The sequence below is a fragment of the Hevea brasiliensis genome, chromosome 14, assembly GCF_030052815.1.
Source record: "Hevea brasiliensis isolate MT/VB/25A 57/8 chromosome 14, ASM3005281v1, whole genome shotgun sequence".
NCBI classification, from domain to species: domain Eukaryota; kingdom Viridiplantae; phylum Streptophyta; class Magnoliopsida; order Malpighiales; family Euphorbiaceae; genus Hevea; species Hevea brasiliensis.
The window spans coordinates 13,574,591-13,595,556 of record NC_079506.1 but is presented as its reverse complement, the minus strand read 5'-3'; the positions used below and the strand labels follow the sequence as shown (position 1 = coordinate 13,595,556).

The following is a 20,966-nucleotide window of genomic DNA, read 5'->3' as shown; positions in this document are numbered from 1 at the left end:
TGTATTTTAAAAAATTAGGGTGTTACAGGTTGATTCCATTAAAATCCTTAAATTAAATTGTCACGACCCAACCTATGGGCCGGACCAAGCACTAGGACACAGGCGACTTAAAGCCCCGAGGCGTAGTAAGCCTAGCTGTTCATTAACCCAACTCTAAGGCCCATTTGGGCCCAATATCAAGAAAACAAGCGGATGAGTCCGGCCATAAAATGGACTTTCCAGCGGGAGTTTTGACTCACCCGACCTGTAAACACAATATATAGTCATTTGGGGAGCTCAGCTCACCCTCCACATACTCATTAACATAAAATAAATGGGAGCTCAGCTCCCTCATCCAATCCATCAAACATGCATAGCATATTTAGTTTACAGGTCCAACATGATAACAATATTACAGACCATAATCAAATAATTTCTGCTAACACATGCGGAAATTCTAGGAGTAATTAAAATTACACAAATATTGATAAACAACCTGCGAGGTAGAAAAGCAGGTTAACCCAGAACAAAATATCCTCCTGTGGCCTGTAAAAATTTTTGAACAGGAGTGAGCGTTCGACTCAGAGAGTAAAATATCAATCTTAACTATAATCTCTATAACTATCTGAAACTAATGCAATCCTGTAGAGTGAAATGCAACATTTACATCATATTCACATCATAGCATCAAAAAGGTAATTTGGAGCACTCACACACCCTGTAACATCATTCATAGTATATGGGAGCTGATCCTATCTGACTCTCTTAAATCAATGGTGCCGTGAAGAACTCATTTCGGACTTCCACTTAAATACCAAATCGGGGTCCCAGAAGAACTCAAGCCGTGTCTACCCCAGAAGGACCGGTCCCGTGAAGAACTCAAGCCGTGTCTGCGTCCTATCCATAGTCCACACCACATCACACGCCGCGCCAACGCTGCTGCTCCAAATTACCACAACAACACTCATGGCACATTAATGATTATCAATGCAACATAATTCGTGCCTAGAGTTTAACTACATAAATATATGCATATAAGTGATGCATGGGCATCTTTGAACATATAATAATATCGAAATTACAGTTAAAATTAATATTTTACTCACAAACTTGACGACAAATTACTGTGGCGGCTGGGCGGAGGAAGAAGGCTGTCCCGGCTCACCTGACAATTACATTACATATATTTAATAAATTTGACTCAATACAACACAGACAAAGATCAAGGACGTCCTAAGTCGTGCCGAAAATCCAGTGAGTCTCCCTATACCTAGGACCTACCCAACTTTGCAAAGGGCTAAAAGCACTTCTATATTCACAATCCATATATCAACAGTTCAATCATATCACTCAGCCCCTCCTGGGCCCATCAAATCAATCATCCATCACAACACGCAAAATTTCAATTTAGTCCTTATTATTGATCATTTTTGCAAAAAACTGCCCAAACAAGCTCTAAAAATTATAAAACTTTGCCCCACGGTCCTTAGCAATATTACTAAGCTATTGCAAAAAGAATCGTAATTTTCTAAGCTACCACGAATATTTTATGGATTTTTAATCCTATTTAAGCACTAGAAAATTACGAAAAAACAAGGTTGGGTTTACCTTTGCGATTCCGACTTGAGAGCGCTCGGGATGCACGACAATCGTGGGGTAGCCAAAACCTCGATCCAGTGCGAGACTTTTCGGTAGCTAGTGCATGCGGAAATTCACGAATCCGGACAATCACAAATTTTGGCGAATTGAGGATACCTACACGAAGCCCCATAATAATATATAAAAAATCAGGGGTGTTACATTCTTCCCCCCTTACAGAAAATTCGTCCTCGAATTTTACACAAGGCAGAATAAAGTACATGATTACACATTGAACAGATAAGGGTACTTGCTACGCATATCCCGTTCTGACTCCCAGGTGCACTCTTTCACTGACTGGCTCCTCCACAAAACCTTAACCAAAGGGATCTGTTTTGATTTTAGCTGTCTCACTTGGTAGTCCACTATGGCTCTGAGTTGCTCCTCAAATGTCAAGTTCTCCTTTAGTTCTATTACATCCATTGTAGTACATGAGAAGGATCGGGAATGTATTTCTGAGCATGGAGATGTGAAACATGGGATGAGCGTGAGAAAGGTTGGGTGGTAGCTCCAGCGGTGAGCAAGCTGCTCCAACTCTATCGGTAACCTCAAAGGTCCTATATACCGAGCTGCCAACTTGCCCTTCTTTCCAAATCTCACGACTCCCTTCATTGGAGAAACCTTCAGGAATACATAGTCGCCCACTGCAAACTCCACATCCCTCCGTCAGTCTGCGCATAACTCTTACGCCTCTTGAAAATTGTTTTCGTTCCACGATTAAAGGAACTATCTACAAGTGTTCTGCACTAGATCTACAACATGCACCTTCTCTTCCCCTATTTCAGTCCAACACAGAGGAGACCTACACTTTCTTCCATATAGTGCCTCATAGGGTGGCATCCCTATCTTTGGAGTGATAAGCTGTTGTTGTAGGCAAACTCCACCAAAGCTAGTGCTCATCCCATTGACCTCCAAAATCCAAAACACTCATGCGAAGCATGTCTTGATGTTTGGATTGTCCTTCAATCCGTCACATGCGAGGTGGAAAGCCATACTGAAGTTCAACTGTGTGCCAAGTGCCTCCTGCAACTTTCTCCAAAACCGAGAAGTGAACTGGAGCCCTCTGTCAGATATTATGGAAGCCGAAACTCCATGCAATCTGACTATTTCTCGAGGTATAACGTAGAATCTAGAAACAAAGAATTACAGGAAAAGACGAAACAGAATCCTATACTCCGCATGTGACTCCTAGTAGACTCTTCCCAACACTTAGATAATTTTTCCCTATGAATGGAGCCTAAGCTCGATACCACATTTGTCACGACCCAACCTATGGGCGGACCGGCACTAGGACACAGGCGACAAAGCCCCGAGGCCCGTAGTAAGCCTAGCTGTTCATTAACCCAACTCTAAGGCCCATTTGGGCCCAATATCAAGAAAACAAGCGGACAGTCCGCCATAAAATGGACTTTCCAGCGGAGTTTTTGACTCACCCGACACTGTAAACACAATATATAGTCATTTGGGAGCTCGGCTCACCCTCCACATACTCATTAACATAAAATAAATGGGAGCTCGGCTCCTCATCCAATCCATCAAACATGCATAGCATATTTAGTTTCTGAGTCCAACATGATAACAATATTACGGACCATAATCAAATAATTTACGCTAACACATGCGGAAATTCTAGGAGTAATTAAAATTACACAAATATTGATAAACAACTGCGAGGTAGAAAAGCGAGTTAACCCGAACAAAATATCCTCCTGTGGCTGTAAAAATTTTTGAGCGAGGAGTGGCGACTCGAGAGAGTAAAATATCAATCTTAACTATAATCTCTATAACTATCTCAAACTAATGCAATCTGTAGAGTGAAATGCAACATTTACATCATATTCACATCATAGCATCAAAAGGTAATTTGGAGCACTCACACACCTGTAACATCATTCATAGTATATGGGAGTGATCCCTATCTGACTCTCTTAAATCAATCGGTGCAGTGAAGAACTCATTTCGGACTTCCACTTAAATACCAAATCGGGGTCCCAGTGAAGAACTCAAGCCGTGTCTACCCGAAGGGCCGGGTCCCAATGAAGAACTCAAGCCGTGTCTACCCGTCCTATCCATAGTCCACACCACATCACCACGCCAACGCACGCACGCTGCTGCTCCAAATTACCACAACAACACTCATGGCACATTATGATTATCAATGCAACATAATTCGTGCCTAGAGTTTAACTACATAAATATATGCATATAAGTGATGCATGGGCATCTTTGAACATATAATAATATCGAAATTACGATTAAAATTAATATTTTACTCACAAACTTGGCGACAAATTACTTTGTGGCGGTGGGCGGAGAAGAAGGCATCGCTCACGACAATTACATTACATATATTTAATAAATTTGACTCAATACAACAAAGAAAAAGATCAAATCGTCCTAAGTCGTGCAGAAAATCCGTGAGTCTCCCTATACCTAGGACCTACCCAACTGCAAAAGGGCTAAAAGCACTTCTATATTCACAATCCATATATCAACAGTTCAATCATATCACTCAGCCCCTCCTGGGCCCATCAAATCAATCATCCATCACAACACGCAAAATTTCAATTTAGTCCTTATTATTGATCATTTTTGCAAAAACTGCCCAAACAAGCTCTAAAAATTATAAAACTTTGCCCCACGGTCCTTAGCAATATTACTAAGCTATTGCAAAAAGAATCGTAATTTTCTAAGCTACCACGAATATTTTATGGATTTTTAATCCTATTTAAGCACTAGAAAATTACGAAAAAACAAGGTTCGGGTTTACCTTTGCCGATTCCGACTTGAGGCAGCGCTCGGGATGCACGACAATCGTGGGGTAGCCAAAACCTCGATCAATTACGAGACTTTTCCGGTAGCTAGTGCATGTAGGAAATTCACAGATCCGGACAACTGTCAAATTTTCGCGAATTGAGGATACCTACACGAAGCCCCATAATAATATATAAAAAATCAGGGGTGTTACATAAATTATTGGATATATACTTAATTGATATAATGTAATTCATATAAATTTCTATTTGTTTCAAGAAAAATAACTTGTATATAAAATATATTTTCTATAGAAAATATTAAAAAATATTTTTTATAAAAATATTGATCTAAATTGATGGTATATGTTTATTATAAATATTTTCAAATTTTAATAAGATCATCAAAATTTAAAAAATAAAAAATAATTTTGTTAGAAGAAAGAATACAAGTAATGAAGGAAAGGATTGTGTATTTGTCTGTGTCTGATTTACAGACATATTACATCTATTTATACATGAGAATATGAGCTAATTTAGACAATAATAATAATTGCTATAATTATGCTACACAACTCTCCTATAATCATGCTAATTGCTATAATTATGCTACATAAATCTCCTATAAATCATGCTAATTACTGTAATTATGCTAAAACTCCCCCTCAAACTCAAGGTGGTAGCACAGGTGCCAACTTGAGTTTGTAAGATCTGAAAGTGGCGGGAGGATGCGTTTTGGTGAATATATCAGTGGTTTGGTGTGAGGAGACAGGAATCAAACATATGGTGCCATGAGCAACATGATGACATACAAAATGACAATCAATTTTGATGTGTTTGGTACGCTCATGAAATACATCATTATGAGAAATCTGTATGGCACCTCTATTATCGCAATGAAGCATTGTGGCAGAAAAATGAGTGATATCCAAATCAGGTAATAACCACTGTAACCAAAGTAATTCAGATGTAGCATCAGCAAGAGCACGATATTCAGATTCTGTGCTAGAACGTGCAACAACGGTTGCTTTTGCTCGCCAAGAGATCGAGAATTACCCAAAAGAAACAATAACCGGTTGTAGAAGCGGCGATCAGCCGGATCACCCATTGTCGACATCGAGTAGCTAGATAATACTAGGAGGAGGTAGCGGAAAAGTGCAAACCATGAAAAAGAGTGCGTTTGATATAACGAAGGATTAAATCTTTGCGAGAGAAATGAGTTGGCGAGAAGCGGACATAAAGCGGGTGACGGATGAGCGACATATGAAATATCGGTCGAGTAAGCGTGAGATAAACAAGACTCGGACAATTTGTATCAAGCGATGGCAAATAAGCGACGAAATTAAAGCGACCAGTTGAGACCTTTGAAGATCAAACCAACACCGAAAATGCTTGAGCGAAGTCAGAGGAAGCACCGGTCAGCAAACAGACAAGCCACGCACCGCCACTTGTCGACGCATGAGAGATTTCCAAAAACCAAAAAGTGGTGCGTGAAGGCCACTAGCACAAAACCCGGCCACCGGATTTTGAGGATCGGCTGAAAACACTCATGATCCTTCCTAAAGCGTGATGAGACTCACAAGAACTAGTGACTTTAAATAGAGTCAGAACAGGTTGTAAAGAGAGAAGAGAGAAGCCAGAAACTAGAAATAAAAGCTTTAAGTCTCTGATACCTTGTTAGAAGAAAGAATACAAGTATTGAAGGAAAGGATTGTGTATTTATGCATGTATTTATGCGTATGTCGATTCTGGAGATATTACATCTATTTATACATGAGAATATGAGCTAATTTAGACAAGAATAATAATTGTTGTAATTATGGTACATAAATCTCTTATAATCATGTTAATTGCTATAATTATGCTACATAAATCTCCTATAATCATGCTAATTGCTATAATTATGCTAACAAATCTCCTATTAAAAAAAAGAAGTCATTTTCTTAAAAATAACTTAATTTTTTTCTTTGATAAATAAAATATTTTTATTAACTAACTTTCTAAATATCTCAAATGCAAAAAAATTTAGAAAATATCTTTAAGAAAATATTTTTAATGAAATAAACATTGAGAATTATTATTTTCTTAAAGAATAATTATATTAATTATATGAGCATATGTGAACAAATTAGTTTGCAGGTCTATGAATCGTGTCAAAATCCAAAATGCCCAAAGTCAATTAAGTCTGCAAAGACCATTCAAAACGTTTTGTACTGAAAATAAAAAATTATTTTCTACTGAAAATATTTATCCATAAAAATATTTTATGTTATTTAATTATAATATTAAATTAATAATATATATTTATTAAAAAAAATTTATATTTTAATAAAATTATCAAAATTAATAAAATAAAAATATTTTTTATTTAAAAAAATTAATTTCTTTTAAAAATAATTTAATTTTTTTAAAAGAAAATATTTTTTATTAATTAATTTTTTTTATTTTTTATAAAATAAATGAAACAAAATTATTATTTTCTGGCAAGATAATTATTATTTTCTGGCAAGATAGTCAATGAATCGCGTGAAATCCAAAATGCTCAAAGTCAATTAAGTCTGCAAAAGCCCATTCAAAACGTTTTTGTAGAATTCTGCAAACGTACATTTTTACTATTAATTTTTAAAAAAGTGTAACCCATCCAAGGCGTTCATAGGATGAAATTCTCCTTCTCATGAACATCTCAATAATTTATAATATGACGTATTTTTATTAAAAAAAAATGACGTTATCAGTTTGTTAAAAGTAAAGAAACATGAAAAATTACATATTAATAAAATAATAAAGTAAATATATCATTTAAAAATAAATATATATTTAAGATGATCCATTTAAAATTTACACAAGAGTTTAAATTAAAAATTTTATTTTCTTATACATATATATAAATAAAATAATTTTTAATTTAAATAAAATAAAATAAAATAAAATGAAAGGGAAGATAAAGTAAAAAAATATTACCTCTCATATTCATATGAGATTCACCTCTACAATTATTAATAGAGATTTTTCTTATTTAAACCCTATTCACTATAGACCCAAAACATAAAATATATGATAAGATTCATATATTAAATATATAGATCTCTCATACTTATATCTTGACTCCATAATGAATTGAGTCTAAGCAATAATGTTCCTTTGAATGGATCTCATGTATTTATGAGTATAGGATGCATTATTTTCTACCATACCAGGTGTACCGAACTGTTTCTCCATAACATTGCATTTATAATAAAACTTCACTGTCTTATTAGATCAAAATAGCTTATAACAAAGCAGCTTCATAGATCCCGCTTGCAGTATGAAATGACATATCCATCAAATCTTACTGAATCATCGTTGCAGGAACAACATATGTGACTCCAGACCATATCTCTCTTGACTGCATTGATGAAAGGTCAACTCTCCCTTCAGGTAGCATTCCATTAACGACCTCTAGTTTCCCATCCTTCACCTTTTAAGACGTTGTAATTATAAACCTTTTCTAGTGCACTTCTTGCCTTTTCTTTGTCAACGATTGGGAGAAGTTCACATGCTTGTGCATACCTACAACATAGTCATTAGGTAAATTTAATCCACGACCATATGGAAAATAATATTCTCTCATTGTTTATTAAAAAAAAGTATCCAATTAATTAATAGAATTTCAGGAGATGAGAATTGAAAACTATCACAAACATATTCTAATAACTTATATATGGAAAATATTTTTTATGAAAATTATTTTTTAAGATTAAAATATTTTTTATGAAAATTATTTTTTAAGATTAAAATATTTTCTATTATTTTATTGCAATGTTAAATAAATTGTATGCATGTGTAAGTATTTTCACATGTTAATAAGATTATTAAAGTTTATACAATTACTGCCTCTTTTTAAAAAAAAAAATTATTTTCCTTAAAAATAATTTAGCATTCTCTTTACCGAGAAAAAAATATTTTAATTGACCCATGCAAAAAAAATTTTTTTTTTAAATATTTTTCGCGAAATAAATGGAGCTTCAACCTTTCAACATTAGGAATAGGCTATAAACTCCACATACTTGTCTAGATCGTCCCCCTTGAATCCACATTATAGAGCTCATCAAATAGAAGAGAAATTTTTGTTTAAATCTAGTGTATTATAGATTCAAGAAATAAATATATGAAACTCATATATTTAATAAGTGAATCTCATATGGATCTTGTTTTTTGATTTATTGGGAGATTAGGCAAGAAAAATCTGTATCGATAAATAAGAAAGTTTAAATTTAGATTAAAGACATTATCAGTTTTGGCCATTAGGTCTATTTTCCGTCAAAAAATTAAAATATTTTTAAAAATTTATTAAAATTAAAAATAGAGTTATATATATATATATATATATATTAAATTTTAAATAAAATAATTAGAAAATTATTTTTATAATTTAAATAAAATTTAAGAATAATTTTAAGTTGTTTCTTATTATCTTTATTTATTATAAAAATCTTATTTTCCAAATAGAAAATAACATAATATATATAAAAATATATTTTTATAATTTTTGGAATTGAATGTACTTCTATATTTTTTTTTCATACAAAATAAAAATAAGAACTTTTAGAAAAGGAAAAATGAAAAAAAAATCATGAATAAACATGCCTCAATTTTCACTTTTCAATATGCACAGTCTCATAATTTATTGTTAGAGGTCCATCTTGATCCAATTCAAGCCAATAAAAATATAATTTTATATAATTTTATTGAGTTAGATCATATGAGCTAGGTTAAATATTCATGTTTAATTCATCCCGCCCAGACCAAATGAATTGCGTATGAAATTTATTTATTTATTTTTCAAAATATATATGAAAACATTATTCCGTCTTTTTGCACTTTTAGTTTTGCATTTATTGAAGAAGAAAATTATGATCCTAAGGAATTATTTCAAATTCTAGCTTCCTAACAAAGGAGTTAAAGTTTGTTTTAAAATGTCTCTCTCTTTGGGTTCGAGTGTTGAAAGCTAAATATAAAGTTAAGGAGGATAGAGTGCCCCTTACTCTTAATTGTCGGGCAAGTTCTAATTTATGGCGTGGTATTTGTAGTGTCTGGAACATGATCATAAAAGGTGCAGCTTGGTCAGTTGGTAATGGTAATAAGGTCAGGTTTTGGCTTGACTCTTGGCTACTTGAGGGAATCATCCTCTGTAATGTTGCTACTTTAGATATCCCTCTATCTCTTTTAATGAGTTCTCTGTCTACTTTTTTTAAAGACAATGGCAAATGGGAGTGGGATAGGTTCAAGCATTTGTTACCCTCATCTATTTTGCTTATCATTTCTGCCATGCATCCCCCGTCGGCTACTTTAGGAGAAGATAGAATTTTCTAGGGAAGATCTAGTTCAGGGTTTTTTTCTATCAAGTCTGCTTATTCTCTGTTGCTTAATAGGTGTGATAGAGTGAGTAATCACATGTGGAATTTAGTGTGGAGTTGGCCTGGACCCCAAAGGGTGAGATCTTTTCTTTGGTTGGCTTTGCATAATAGGTTACTTACTAATCAGGAAAGAGCTCGACGACATCTTTGTAATGTGGATACTTGTGACATCTGTTTGGGCCATGTAGAAACTTTGCTCCATGTTCTTAGAGACTGCACCATTGCTAGGAGAGTCTGGTCGGCTTTTCTTCCTCCCGATAAAAGGACTTCTTTCTTTGCCTATCATTGGACCCTGCAGGGTTGGCTTCAGGTTAATCTTAAACCTAGTAATGGTTTGGTTAATAATCTTCCCTGGCATTTTTTATTTGGTTTCATCTGCTGGTATCTTTGGGGAAGAAGAAATGCAATTTTATTTGGCTCAGTGGACATTAATCTTGACTCTCTTTAATATGCTATCAACTCTCGAGCTTTGGAGTATTTTAGTGCTACCAGAGTGATTCTCATGGAAGGATATTTACATGCTGACAGGGTTGATCATGATATCTGTTAGGTTTGTCCACCAGAGGGTCATGTGAAGATCAATACAGATGGCTCTTTACGAAGCTCAAATAATTTTGCTTTTGGAGGGGGGCTTTGTAGGGATGCTACTGGGAATTGGCTCTTTGGTTTTGCGGCTTCGTATGGCATCTCCTCTATTCTTGGAGCTGAGTTACGGTCTATGTATGAGGGGCTAAAATTGGCTTATGACAGAGGCTATAGGAAAGTTATTTTGGAATGTGATAAATTGACTGCGGTTAATACTATTCTGGGTGTCTCGAATAATCAATGCATTTTACGCTGTCTTGTGGACTCCATTCGCAGTCTTCTTCTTAAGGATTAGGATGTTCAAATTAGCCACATTTATAGGGAAGCAAATTTTAGTGCTGATTGGTTAGCTTCTATGGCTTACTCTTTGCCTCTTAGTCGGCACTTCTTAGAAGAACCTCCTATTAGTATTCTGTCATGGCTGTTTCATGATGTTGTAGGAGTTTCCTACAGCCGTTCTGTTGTTGCTTAGCCTTTTGGCTTTTCTCACTCTCACCAAAAAAAAAAAAAAAACTTTATTTTAAAATGTCTCTCTCTTTAGAATTTTCTCCCAAAAGAAACTCTCTCAACGCACAACTAAATATCAAGGAGGAGTTGCTTCTTGTTCATGATAGTCCTCCCTCCCTCTTTTAGATCTTTTATTCTTCATTTCTTTTCTTCTTGTTGTATTTTTATTTTTATGTATTTTCTTTCAATAACTCTCAGATATGTGCCATTTTGAAATAGGTATTGGGAATTTATTCTCAGATCTATTCTTTTTTATAGATCCTGAATTTATTTGTTTGAATTTTTGTAGTTGGCCCTTCTATTGTGAGGATTTCGTTTTTAGTTATAAATGAAAGTATGATATTTGGTTTCATGTAGTTGGAGATTTTAGATCTTTATTTATATATTACATTTTTTATCAATAGAGCCTTATATTACATTCTTTTACTCAATTGACGCATAGCAGCTTGAACTCATATGTATACTTCATATGTATCAAGTTTTTGGAAAAATAGTCCAAGTATGATAGATCTAGAGAGTTTGTGTCATACAAATCAAAGAATCAAGAGTTACTTAAAAGATTTATATATTTTGTCAATATCATTTTCAAGCAAAAAGATTCAATATCATTATATTTAAAAATAAGTGAATTTTATTATCTATAACAGCAAGTTGTTTGCCTTGATCTATAGGACTGTGGTCGTATCCCTCCTTTAACTATTTATAATGCTTAAAGTTTTGATATTATTTAAAAAAAAAAATAAATGGTTTTTATTAACAAGGTCTATTTTTAACATATTAAAATTTTAATAAGAAAAAGTATTTTGTCAGTCATTGTTAATGATGTTAAGAAATCTATCCCGTTGGTGATATTCACAAAATATTTTTTTATCATAAAATAATAGAAATAGAGAATTATAAGAACTTGCTATCAACGTTGTAGGGGATTTTATATTAATTAAAATAAAAATAAAATTTTATAATACAAATTAAAGTTGATGTGCGTTAATGTTTCACGCTCATATAAAGAATTTATAATATATAAAAATTAAAGAAGTAAATTAACCAATATAGACGTGAGGAAAACACTTTATTGAGTTTTTCTCATATTGAATAATATTTATATATTTATAAATCCCAACTTTCTAAATTGCAAGCCATTTGTTCAATAATCTTTTGTGACAATTCAATTATTTTAGTTTCCTTGCAAAATGGTAGTTAGTATGCATACCTTGGATTCCTTCTCCTAGTTGTATGATCACCAAACGTAGCCTTTAATCATTTAAAATTTTTATTTAATTGGTGATTTTAGTAAAAATCATTAAATATTAAAATATATTATTGGTATATTATACATTTAAAATTAATTTCAATTCATAAACTCAATGCAGACACAATTTTCAACCATAACCCAACTTTAAGAACAGAAGAAATTAATTATATTATATACTTTCAGAATTTTCAAACCCCTATTTTGGTCATCAAAATTTTCAAACCCCTATTTTCAACCATAACCATAACACAAGCAAACCCCTTTTTATAACTTTTCTCAAATATGTAAAGACATGGTGTTTACTTTGGTCTTTGCTTCTTAATATAAAATAATTATATTTTATTTAAATTATAAATAAAATAATTATGACTTATAAATTATTAGATTCATCCAATGCGCTTTGATGATTAATTAATCTAATTATAAAAAATCTCTTTAACGAATATTCCAATATTATATTTTAAATTTCAGGCTTAATATTAAAATAAATCGATTTTAACATTTTTTTTCACAATTTTAACATGAATTGTTAAATTTTATCAATAAAATATAATGATTAATTAAAATTTACAATTCTAGCATTTTTGCCCGTTAGCCTATTACAATTTTCTTTTCTCAATAAACATAAAATTTATTAAAATTAAAGGAAAAAAAACGATGTGTTTTCCCGCCATCATCCTTCTTCCTATCACCAGCTTCTATCTCCTAATTCTCATAGCTATTATGATGACGACGAAAGAAAAGCAGAAAAGCTTTATTTGGAAGAGGAGATTAAAGAAAACATGCCCTTATTTGATTCAATTTAATAGAGATGATTGTAACAAATATTTCATTAGTATTCTGTAAAATTATATTGATATGTGAAATGAAAAAAAATATATGTATTATATTATTTATTTTATTATTCACATAGATATATAATTATTAATTTATTATATATATAACATATATAATAATTAAAATAATTTTTTAAAAAATTAATTATATATATAATTTCTTATAATTATAAATAATTTATTGATATAAAAAATAAATTTGGAGACATAAAAATTATGTAATTAATAAATTTTAAAAAATAATATAGTCTAAATAAAAATAAAAATTAAATTAAATTAACTATCAGTTAATAAGAAAAAAACTCATATTTTATAGCTAATACAAATTATAATTGATAAATAGTTTATTAACTAGCAATTACAATTTTGATAAGTTCATCAAATAAGTTAGTTCAGTTGTTTAAATATCTATTAATTATCCATTGCATCTAATAACCAAACATCCTCTAAATAATCTCTTAAGTGAAGCAGAAGCTTTGCAAGAGCACGTACCATCAACACTAGTTCTTGCTTCTCGTCTCCCCAATATGAAATCTTAGGCATTTCTCTCTCTATTTAACTCCTTCCCTGCCACTACTTCCTCCACCAATTCCATTTCATAACTAACACCTGATCTTTCATTCTCTTTCGCTTTAAATTCTATGCAACAGGCAAGGCCAGTAATAGGTAGAGGACCGCTTATAATACCAATTTTCTCTTCTCCACTAACAAAAGATAGCTTTGAAGTTGTTAAAATTGAACTCTCTGAGTTAAATTTGATCCCATAATTGCAATCACGACTAAGGTTTGGAGGTGTCTACAGGTAGTTTAGTTGGGGTCCCGATGACATCTATGGCAGGCTTAATTTTTATTTAATTAGAAGCTCTTGTACTTAAATAATTAAAAAATTAGAATTTTTAATTTCACATTATTTTTCTTTTCCTCATCATGTGAACTGATATATTTATAGTTTTCCATTTTATCATGCACTCTTACAAGAATAATTAATGAAAGTTAAAAAAAAAAAAAAAGGAAAAGAAAAGAAAAGAAAAAAACAAACATGAAATGAAAGTTAGCAACTTAGCTTCTAATCTTTCAAAGACGCCAACGTGTTCTTCACTTCCAACTTGAAAAAAGTTAAGGTCATAATCCACTTTTTGAATATGTGTCATTCTCAATGTGGAAAAACTACCAGGTTTTTTCAAATTCTTGTCATTGGGTGGGTGGTGGCCCTATAATACGTTATCCTATATTTTAATAAGAAATTTTTAAACAAATTTAGTCTATTATATTATTTATAAATTTTTAAAATTCATCAGTAAATTATCCAAATTCATTGTAACAAAATTTAATCCCACTATTAAAGGTCACTTTTCTTTAAGCATCATTTCCTCTAAATTGTTGTCATTGGTTAGGTAGTTGCCCCTATAGCACGCTCTGAAATATTTTAATACTTGTGTTAAATAGTTGATCACATTAATGTATCACACGTCCCATCTCCACAAATTGCTTTCTACTTGATTAATTGAACATACCAATTCCTAATCTATAACCTCAAAAACTCTCAAACTACAGATATGGGGCTTTATTGCAAGAGTTCGTCAGCATCTTTCTCAACCTTGTGCCTCCTTTATATTATTCATTTCTTGTGCTTCAACTCGCCAGCAGCCTCTGCCATTCACAGGAACAATGTGACAGATCGACTTGCATTGTTGGAACTCAAGGCCAAAATAAGTAACGACCCTTTTGGGGTCATGAGCTCATGGAATAGCACTCTTCGCTTCTGCCGCTGGTATGGGGTCACCTGTGGGCGAAGACACCAAAGAGTCACAAGGTTAGACCTACAATCCCTCAAACTTTCAGGTTCCATATCACCACATGTTGGTAATTTGAGCTTCTTAAGGAAGTTGATCCTCGCAAACAATAGCTTCAGCCACGAGATCCCTCCTCAGATTGGCCGTTTACGCAGACTGCGAACGTTGTCTCTTTTTGACAATTCAATTGATGGCCAAATTCCTCCCAGCATATCTAACTGTTCAAACCTTATTATCTTTGATTTGGCTAACAACAATCTTGTAGAAATCCCTGAGGAGCTTGGTTCCTTGCTGATGCTAAAATACTTCAATATATATGGCAGTAATTTAATAGGGACTCTCCCACCATCTTTCGGGAATCTGTCGTCCCTTCAGATGCTTTATGCATCTAAAAATCATTTCAAAGGAAATCTCCCAGAAAATTTAGGCCAAATGAAGAGTCTATGGCTTTTATCAATTTTTGAAAATGGATTTTCAGGTACCATCCCTCCCTCCATCTTCAATCTTTCTTCGATCACGGATATAGACCTGGCATCTAACCAATTCCAAGGGAATCTTCCCTTAAGCATCGGAAACTCTCTTCCAAATCTCTATTTTTTTTCTATTGATAATAACCGATTCACTGGCACCTTTCCAACTTCATTTTCTAACGCCTCAAATCTAGAATTTCTTTATCTACCCCAAAACAATCTCACAGGAAGAGTGCCTTCTTTTGACAAGTTGCATAGGCTTTTAGCATTACAGATTGGTCTCAACAATTTAGGAAGGGGGAAAGCTGATGACTTGAGATTTCTTTCCACTTTAACTAACGCTACAGCTTTACGAATGCTAGTAATTGGCGCAAACAATTTTGGAGGGGAACTTCCTGTAGACATCGCCAACTTTTCGAAGGATCTCGACTGGTTTGTCATAGAAAGCAATCAGATATCTGGAAACATCCCTGTTGGAATACAGGTTCTTGTTAACTTGGAAGCATTCCTTGCAGATGGGAACAAATTCTCAGGTAACATTCCATCTGGCATTGGACAGCTTCAAAATCTAAAATTACTTTACCTTGGAGGTAATAACTTATCGGGATATATTCCATCATATCTGGGAAACATTACAAATTTACTTGAAATTGCTTTAAATAACAGTAATCTTCAAGGTATCATCAGTTCCAGTCTAGGCAGGTGGAAAAAATTGCTCACGCTAGATTTTTCTGTAAACAATCTTAGTGGTCCCATTCCCCCCGAAGTTATTGGACTTTCCTCCTTGTCAAAAGTTCTTAATTTGTCTCTTAACAATTTGTCTGGTTCCCTTCCAAAAGAAGTAGAAAATTTGGAAAATCTAGGAATCGTTGACCTTCATGAGAATATGTTGTCAGGGGAGATTCCCAGTGGTCTTGGCAGTTGTGCAAGTCTAGAATCGTTATTTATGGGTGCCAACTTGTTCCAAGGGTCCATTCCTTCCTCTTTTGGTTCATTAAGAGGCATTAGGGAGTTGAATCTTTCTCATAATAATTTGTCGGGCAAGATTCCAGAGTTTTTGAAGGGCTTCAACTCAGTAGAGCTTTTGGATTTATCTTATAATGATTTTGAAGGCATGGTACCAATACAAGGAGTTTTCAAGAATTCTAGTGCTACCTCTGTGGCAGGAAATAAAAATCTATGTGGCGGCAGGCCTGATTTTGGGCTGCCTACGTGCAAGTTTGAACAATCAAAGTGAAGACCAACTGCAAAATTGAAGATCATAATTTCAACGGTTTGTGTGGTTATAGGTTTTGCACTTTTGCTTATTTCTTTGCTTTTTTGGCGCCATTCAAAAAAGAGAAGAGGAGAATCTACATCAATATTTGATGGCAATTCACTATTGAAGTTGTCTTATAAAGTCTTCTTAAAGCCACCAATGGATTCTCTTCAGATAATTTAATTGGTATTGGTAGCTTTGGATCTGTATATAAAGGAATTCTTAATCAAGAAGAAATGGTAGTTGCAGTTAAGGTGCTTAACCTGATGCGAAGAGGAGCTTCAAAGAGTTTTATAACCGAATGTGAGGCCTTACGAAATGTCAGGCATCGAAATCTTGTGAAAGTACTCACAGCTTGTTCAGGAGTTGATTATCATGGCAATGATTTCAAAGCATTGGTTTATGATTTCATGGTTAATGGGAGCTTAGATGTCTGGTTGCATCCAACTCTTCGATTAGATGAGGTGCCAAGGACTTTAAATGTTATCCAAAGATTGAATATCGCTATTGATGTTGCTTCTGCACTTGAGTATCTTCATTGTCATTGTGGAACACCAATTGTTCATTGTGATCTAAAACCAAGTAATGTCCTTCTCAATGAAGATATGATCGGACATATAAGTGATTTTGGGTTAGTAAAGTTCCTTTCTATTGGGATGCTTAACTGTTCAACGAATCAATCTAGCTCACTTGGAATAAGAGGAACTATTGGTTATTGTCCTCCAGGTAATCGCCCTAAAACATATTTTTCACTATTTCCTTCACCATATATTTGCTTTTGTTTACTTAATATAATAATTGATGAAATGACAAGCATTGACTTCTCAGTTTTACTTTGATGTCTAAAATCTGTAGTTTTCTAATTTAATAAGCTAGAAGAATTCATTATTTTTTATGTGTTTCAAATCAAATCAATTAACTATGTCTTGATGTGTGTATTGTAGAATATGGTGTGGGAAGTGAGGTATCAGCACAAGGTGACGTATATAGTTTTGGCATACTTTTGTTGGAGATGTTCACAGGAAAGAGGCCAACTGATGACACGTTCAAAGAGAATTTGAACCTTCACAATTTTGTCAAAAGAGGTTTGCTAGAACAAGTGAAAGAGATTATAGATCCCAACCTTTTTCAGATGCAACTCAATGCAGACACAACACAAAATCATAACCACAATTTTATGATTAGGAGAAACAACATATTCATTGAATGCTTGATTTCAACATTAGAAATTGGAATCTCTTGTTCTATGGAATCACCACAAGAGCGCATGAATATGAGTGATGTTGTTGCTCAGCTCTCTTCCATTAGAAACAAACTTGTTGGAACTAGATTACCCAGGGAGAGAGAAACTGTAAGTGCACTTCAAGTGGCAGGTAAATAATTCTATTCTTTTGTTGAAATACAGAATGAAACTTGTCATATGCGTATAAAAAAATCTAATATGATACTCAAAAAGATTTTGATATTTCGTTTATAATATCTGTTACATATTTCATCGCAGGTACTAAAGATTGATCACTTCAAAGCTGAATGTTCCTTAGTCTATGTAATCTCCCCAATTAGTTGTATTTGGTACGAGGATATTTAAACTTTTGAATTATAATAAGCGATGCTGTATTTGGTAATGTCTCCAATTAGTCTATGGCGTGCCCTTGTTGTGTTCTAAGAGATGGGGTTTGTGCCCTAACTGCCACCCCTTGTGGTGATCGTGGTAGACTGGGAATGTTTGGATATTGGTTGTATTTGAGCTACGTACTATGATCAATAATATTATTTTGAGGTATTTTTCAAGATAATTGAATTGTAAATACTTAATAAATGTTTATTACAAATTTGGATTATCTTATATCTTTTAAAGTTTTAGTGTCGATTCGATTAAAAAATAATTCATGAAAATAAAGTTGTTATTCTTTTTTTTAATTAAGTCTTATTCATCTTAAAAAAAAATATTTCATGAACTTATCATGTCAGCAATAATACTCCATATTAACATTGAAAATTATTAAAATTAAAAATATTTGATAAAAGTGTTATAGTGCATAAATATTTATATATATTTTTTTTTATTATTAAGCCTTATCTAAAACAATCATAAATCATGCATATTTGAAATTATGGCATATTAATTTATTAATAATTAGGAGTATAATTTACGCTATATTACCGTTTATCCTTAGACTTGAATATTTTAAAATCTATTATTGTTGGAGGTCCATCTTGATCCAATTTAGCACAATAAAAATTTGAAAAAATAAAAATTTCCCATACACATGTTGTATTAAATTACCCTCATGATCCTACTAAAATAATTTTTTATTCTGTTAAAACTTTAAAAATTATTTTATTTAATAAATTTAGACTTGGTAACACTTCATCCTAAACATCTATTATTTAAATCTTTTAAAATAAATAATAAACTTAAAAGAAAATCAAAATTTATATACGAAAACTCTAAATGACATAACCATTTTTTTTTCTCACTAACTCTTCCTTTTATAATTTTCATTTATCCTCATTCTCATATTCACATAGTCACAATCTTTTTCCCTTTCTCATCTTCACTCTGCGCGCGCACACTCACATCTTCCTTTGCATACTCAGTTTTAGGTTGATACAATGTAGTTGTCAGCGTATGTGATATATGCTTTCTATTAGCTTTGTACTGCGTTTGCTTCACTAATAAAATGATATCTTATTTTACTTCAAATGCTTAATTTTTAATTAATTAAGAGCTTCATTTCAGATATTTCAAAAAAAAAAAAAATTCATTTCAGCTCCATCGACTGGTTCTATCACCTTACTATATCACTTACTAATATTTATTCAGGCAATATTGGATAGCATAAATTATGCAGCAAATAAAGGAATGGTATTTTAGGATCTTTAGCTATATTTGTGGATGTATTTTTAGTAGTTTACTTTGTATAGGAAATCTTGTTTTGTACAGATATAGAAGTTTATCTTTAGTAGGAGTCTTTGAGCTGTACAGATATAGAAGTTTATCTTTAGTAGGAGTCTTTTCTTGTATAGGAGTCTTTGAGTTGTATATATATTGGGGTGTTAATGAGAAAGGGGCATCTTTTCGACCTCAATATTTCTGTTTTCTTCATGGTATCAGAGCCATGGCTCCCAAAGATGAAGAGACTACTGGTTCTGATAAGAAGACTTCCAGTCCTTACACTTTGAGCTCCAATGACAATCCGGTACATAATTACTCAGGTGCAGTTGAAGGGAGAAAATTATAAAGAGTGGGCACGGGCAGTGCAGACTACGTTGAGGGCCAAAAAGAAGTATGGTTTCATAGATGGAACTGTGAAACAACCGGCAGATGACTCGCTAGAAATTGAAGATTGGTGGACAGTCAATTCCATGCTTGTCTCATGGGTGTTCAACACCATTGAGCCCTGTTTACGTTCAACTATTTCTCATATGGAGAATGTAAGAGATCTATGGGAGGACATAAGGCAGCACTTCTCCATTGGGAATGGACCGAGAGTGCAGCAATTGAGGTCAGATTTGGCGAATTGTAAGCTAGATGGATAGACCATTGTCAATTACTATGGACGGCCTAAAAACATATGGGATGAATTGAATAATTATGATAAGATACCATTGTGCAACTGTGGTGGATGCATATGCAATCTCACTGCTGAGTTGGAAAAGAAAAGGGAAGAAGAAAGAGTTCATCAATTTCTGATGGGTTTGGATGAAGAAAGTTATGGAACTATGCGTGCTAATATCTTGAGTACTGAGCCGTTACCCAATCTGAATAAGGTATATGCTATTGTTGTTCAACAAGAACGAGTGAGGACAATGACACGAACAAGAGAAGAGAAAGGCAACCCCATGAGTTTTGCAGTTCAGGCAGGAGGGCGAAATTCAGGGGGGGACAAAACTGTGGTTTGCTCGAATTGCAAACGTGAGGGACATGAGTCGGATACCTGCTTTCAGTTGATAGGGTATCCAGATTGGTGGGGAAATAGACCTCGCTCCAGTACTACAGGACGAGGAAGTGGGCGTAAGCGTAATGGTGGAGGAGGACGTGACAAGGTTGGTGTCCCATGAGCAAACATCACACAGACATTGGCAACAGAGGATGGTCATAGAGGCGTCACAGATTCTGACAGGAAAGGGCTTAATGGCCTGAATGACGAACAATGGAGCACCTTGCTAGGAATTCTGAGTTCGCAGAGGACTATACCAAATGAAAGGTTGACTAGTAAGCAAGGAATTTTGCCTTGGATAATAGATTCAGAAGCTTCCCATCATATGACTGGCACAAGTGCTTGTCTAAGAGATCTATCTGACATTGTACCGTGTCCAGTAGGATTGCCAAATGGTGAAGAAACTATAGCACTAAAAGAAGGAACAGTACATCTTGGAGGAGGATTGAAGTTGCAACATGTTCTTTTTGTGCCTAATTTGAAATACAATTTAATTTCTGTTTCACAACTTCTTAATGACTCAAATCTAGCACTGCAAATCACTAACAAAATCTG

At 33.4% G+C, this 20,966-nt stretch overlaps 1 long non-coding RNA gene and 1 pseudogene across 1 annotated transcript; one reads left to right on the top strand and one right to left on the bottom strand.

Annotated features, from left to right (window-relative positions):
* Positions 1–305: 305 nt before the first annotated feature.
* Positions 306–1,146, bottom strand: LOC131173349 (uncharacterized). Its single transcript, XR_009143653.1, has 2 exons — positions 1,086–1,146; positions 306–525 (listed from the first exon to the last, which is right to left on the bottom strand). It is a non-coding gene; the product is annotated as an uncharacterized LOC131173349 (long non-coding RNA).
* Positions 1,147–14,502: 13,356 nt separating this feature from the next.
* LOC131172786 (probable LRR receptor-like serine/threonine-protein kinase At3g47570) lies at positions 14,503–20,010 on the top strand (annotated as a pseudogene).
* Positions 20,011–20,966: the final 956 nt, after the last annotated feature.